The sequence below is a fragment of the Scylla paramamosain genome, chromosome 34, assembly GCF_035594125.1.
Source record: "Scylla paramamosain isolate STU-SP2022 chromosome 34, ASM3559412v1, whole genome shotgun sequence".
Taxonomy (NCBI): Eukaryota; Metazoa; Arthropoda; class Malacostraca; order Decapoda; family Portunidae; genus Scylla; species Scylla paramamosain.
Window position 1 is genome coordinate 15847720 of NC_087184.1, and position 5000 is coordinate 15852719.

At 40.4% G+C, this 5000-nt stretch overlaps 1 protein-coding gene across 4 annotated transcripts in view; it reads left to right on the forward strand.

Annotated features, from left to right (window-relative positions):
• Positions 1-5000, forward strand: part of LOC135090283 (ras-related protein Ral-a-like) — a 30521-nt gene that overhangs the window by 7799 nt on the left and 17722 nt on the right. Inside the window, exon 1 of one of the 4 annotated variants that reach the window (XM_063986925.1) lies at positions 4639-4657. The exons of the other annotated variants lie outside the window; for them this stretch is intronic. The gene's annotated coding sequence lies outside the window, so the exon portion shown is untranslated. Of the gene's footprint in view, positions 1-4638; positions 4658-5000 lie in introns of those variants that run through there. 4 annotated transcript variants of the gene reach the window in all.

Consider the following 5000-nt stretch of genomic DNA (forward strand, 5'->3'; position numbering starts at 1 on the left):
ACTCTCTCTCTCTCTCTCTCTCTCTCTCTCTCTCTCTCTCTCTCTCTCTCTCTCTCTCTCTCTCTCTCTCTCTCTCTCTCTCTCTCTCTCTCTCTCTGTGTGTGTAACATTAAAACAGACAAGTAACAGTACACCACATAACCGTTGGTGTTCATTTCAGTCTCCCCTTTCGTGAAACTTGACTCACGCTAATGGGGAGGGGAAAAAAAAGTAAAACAAACACAAAAAAAGTCATACAAAACAAGCCGTGCATTCGTATACACTCGTACCGCTGCAGGCTCGCTCGCTCGCTCGCTCTCCCTCTCACTCTCTCTCTCTTTCTCTCGTGTGGCGAAGTCCATTTTCTAATTGGGTGTATTCGTTTTCTGTTGTTGTTCTGTTGTGTTTTGTTTTGGTTTGTTTTGTAGGTAGAGATGAAAAAGTTTGTGTATGTAAATTGATTAGTGGAAAGTGATTGGAAGTTGTAGTTGTTTGTGTTTTGTTTGGTTTGGTTTTCTTGATATTAAAAGTTGTTGTGTGTATGTATGTATGTATGTTAGATTAAATAAGGAAGTATAAAATAGGTAAATGTGTGTTAAAAGTGATGAAAGATAGGAAAAAAATGGTAATTGGAAGTTTTAAAAAAGGGAAACTGGTTAAATGTAACAGATGTATTTAGAGGACGTATTTGAATAAGTAAAAACAAAGGGTAAATGTATTATGTTTAAGAAAAAAAAATGACAAAGTAGAAGGGGTAAATAGATTAAAAGATAGATTGAAGTCAAGTAAAGTATGTGATTGAATTAAAACAAAGGATAATGATGATGATAATAATAATAATAATAAAAATAATGATAATAATAGTACGTATGTTGCTGCTACTACTACTACTACTACTACTACTACTACTACCACCACCTTCGTGAAAGTTGAACTAAACACCAGCATTATCATTAGTCCAGTTACGTGAGAATTCTTAAGTTTCCCGCGAATGTAACTGTAAGAGAGAGAGAGAGAGAGTATAAGGAGTAAAGTTGTGTTGCCTGCAGGGGGTATAAAAATAAATAAAATAAAGTATGAGTTGCCAAGGAGGAGGAGGAGAAGGAGGAGGAGGAGGAGGAGGAGTCGCCCGTATGCCGGTAGCCCGCTATGCAAGTGGGCAATACAAACTACACAAATACTATATACTTTGCCTGCTATCTGGTCCTGCATGCGTCGTTGTGTTGTGTTGTGTTGTGTTGTGTTGTGTGGCGCTGGAATGTATTAATAAATTCATATATGCATTCTGTCTTTTTATTTATTTATTTTTCTTTCTTTCTTGCTCTCTCTTCTTTTTTTGCAATCGATTTATTTGTTGTTTTCTCTTTTTTCGTGTCAAGGAAAGTGTTGTAGGGAGAAAAATAGATACAAAAATTTTTGAAAAGGCTTTTTCACGCTACTGTTCTTGTAAAATCTGAGTCTTATAATTGAAAAAAAAAATGGTATGAATGAGAGTCAAGTTGAATACATAAATAAAACATGAAATACTAATTAAAAACAAATTTGTCTAAATACGAGTAAATTTGAAGTACAAGTAAATTTAAAACATACACTAAGTTAAAAAAAAAACGATAAGAAAAATGCCAGCGATAAACAAACATGTAAAGTCAACACACACACACACACACACACACACACACACACACACACACACACACACACACACACACACACACACACACACACACACACACACACACACACACACACACTTAAAACTCCTTATTTCCTCCTTTAAACACTTGATTATTTATTTGTTACTCCATCCTCACTTATCTTGTTAAACGACCAATAACACACACACACACACACACACACACACACACACACACACACACACACACACACACACACACACACACACACACACACACACACACACTCCTTCATGTCCTTCACTGAGGAATGCACTACAGCAGCCACGAGATACAGTGATACCAAGCTTTGTACAGAATATCGTCTCGTATCGTGTTGCAGTTTACGTAAGTCTCGCGTCACGGGAGTGCTATTAGTGGGTTGTGACGTCACTGTGCTCTGGGGGGGGGGGGTGAATGTGGAGAGTGATGAGGTTAGGAGGCGTATGTTATTGAACTGGTTGAATATACGTGTTTCTGCCATTAGCCTTCCCTTGCTGTATTTAAATTATCTGATATTTAAGTTTGGGGTGTTCTAGTTTAAGAGTTATGTGCAGGTTAATATATAGATTGGATACGTGTTGGTTTGAGTCAATAGCAAAGGAGAGTTACACTGATAGACATACATACAGACAGACAGACAGACAGGAACATTATTAGCTACGTAGAAGAAGAGAGAGAAAACAGACAGACAGACAGACAGACAGACAGACAGACTAGCAGTCATGAATCGCTATGCAGTCACCGCCACCATATCACCTCTTAATAATAAAAAAAGGTAGATAGATAAATAAATAAATAAAATAGATGAATGAACAGACACACACATGATTCGCTACGCAGAAAAAGATGACCAGACAAACAGACAGACAGACAGACATACATACAGACATACAGACAAACATACAGACATACAGACACATGCTTCCCCACACACACACAGTCACCACCACCATGCACTTTCGTTCTCATGATCTTTACTGCACCACCACTATCACCACCACCACTATCAGCACCACCACCACCATCACCACCAGCACCAGCTCACGTTTTTACACTCCTACCAAGGAAAGTGAAGTGAACAATGACATTTCAAGATACCTGCTTGTTATTTCCTTGCCTTGTCTTGTGTATGCATTCATCAGTAAATGTAGTAGTAGTAGTAGTAGTAGTAGTAGTAGTAGTAGTAGTAGTAGTAGTAGTAGTAGTAGTAGTCTAAACCGTCTGATATAAGAATAGTAGTAGAAATGCCTACCTTTGTTATAGGGATAGTAGTATTGGTAGTAGTAGTAGTAGTCATACGTATCAGTGAGTCAGTCTCTCTCATCTCTCTCTCATTTCTCTCTCTCTCTCTCTCTCTCTCTCTCTCTCTCTCTCTCTCTCTCTCTCTCTCTCTCTCTCTCTCTCTCTCTCTCTCTCTCTCTCTCTCTCTCTCTCTCTCTCTCTCTCTCTCTCTCTCTCTCTCTCTCTCTCTCTCTCTCTCTCTCTCTCTCTCTCTCTTTTGTCAGTGGGGAGAGAGATAGAGAGAGGTCACGCGTGCGCCCTTTGAGAGAGAGAGAGAGAGAGAGAGAGAGAGAGAGAGAGAGAGAGAGAGAGAGAGAGAGAGAGAGAGAGAGAGAGAGAGAAAGGCTGTATTTTCCCTTCCGTTTACCAGGAAAAAAAAAGAGGGACATTATCTCTTCTTTCCCCCCTTCATCCTACCCCCTCCCTCTCTCCCCCCCCCAAAAAAAATGTTCTTGCACTAAACACTGTAATTAATATGAAGCTTTCCAGAGAGAGAGAGAGAGAGAGAGAGAGAGAGAGAGAGAGAGAGGTGGGGGAGGGGTGAGGGTTCGCACAATTGTAGGGCCAAATTAAAAGTACATTACCTCTTAATTTGATAACTGTGGGAAGGCGCAGGAAAGGGGAGGCAAGAAAGTGCTATACGGTGCTTAGGGAACAGCGACCACTGGTGTAAATGTGGGGAAAAAAAAAAAAAAAGAGAATTAATGTGAGAATTTTAAATGGTGGGGTTGGGAAAGGGGGAAAATTAAGCGGGTGGGAAGGAAAAATAAAGACGAAAAACAAGGGGAAAAAATAAGAAAAAATAAAAAATTAGTGAGGCTTCCAAGTGGCGGGAAAACAAAGTGGCTTCGAAGGAAAATAAAGAATAAAGAAAAAGGAAAATAAGGAAAAAAATCAGAAAATAAGAAAATTTGAAAGAATGTCGAGAATTTTAAATGGCACGATTGGAAAAGGGGAAAGAAAAGCAGTTGGGAAGGAAAATAAGAAAATAAAAATAAGAAAATAAGAAATAAATGATACAAGAATTCTAGGTAGATGGATTGGGAAAGAGAGAAAGAAGAGACTAGGAAGGAAAATAAGAAAATTTGACTCGGGGGGAAAAAAATGACGCAGCTAATAGGAAAAAAGAATGAGAGAGAGAGAGAGAGAGAGAGAGAGAGAGAGAGAGAGAGAGAGAGAGAGAGAGAGAGAGAGAGAGAGAGAGAGTAGTACCTTTAATGATATCAATAGAATGTTTACCTGCGCATCTCACCACACCTGTCTGTCTACACCTGTCTATCCACACGTGTCACAAACCTGCACCTTGATTACAGGTGTGCGCTCAGGAATGTCAGGTCTATATATTGATGACTCTCTCTCTCTCTCTCTCTCTCTCTCTCTCTCTCTCTCTCTCTCTCTCTCTCTCTCTCTCTCTCTCTCTCTCTCTCTCTCTCTCTCTCTCTCTCTCTCTCTCTCTCTCTCTCACACATTCCTCTACGTTATCTTCGTTCTCACAAAGCACGCGCGAGACCAACCGTGTGTGTGTGTGTGTGTGTGTGTGAGTGTGAGTGTGTGCGCGCGTGTGTGACTCAGCGCATCAGAAGGCTGCGCACGGAACCATATGACTTGGAAGATAAGCTGGAAGTGTGTGTGTGTGTGCGCGCGCGTATGAGTAAGTGTTCATTTGTGTGTGTGTGAGTCAGGGGTGAGGAGCGGTCAGTGTTGCAAGACGATGACGTGAGGTGAGGCTAGGTTAAGTTAGATTAGGTTAGGTTACGTTAGGTTAGGTTACGTTAGGTGAGGTTAGGTTACGTTAGGTTAGGTTAGGTTAGCTTTAGTAAGGTTGGGTTAAGGTAGGTTAGCTTAGGTGAGGTTAGGTTACGTTAGGTTAGTTTAGATGATGGTAAGTTAGGTCAGGTTAGGTTACGTTAGGTTAGGTTAGGTTAGCTTTAGTAAGGTTGGGTTAAGGTAGGTTAGCTTGGGTGAGGTTAGGTTACGTTAGGTTAGTTTGGATGATGGTAAGTTAGGTCAGGTTAGGTAAGATTAAGTTAGATTAGCGGAGGCCTGCATGGCGTGGCGGTAGGC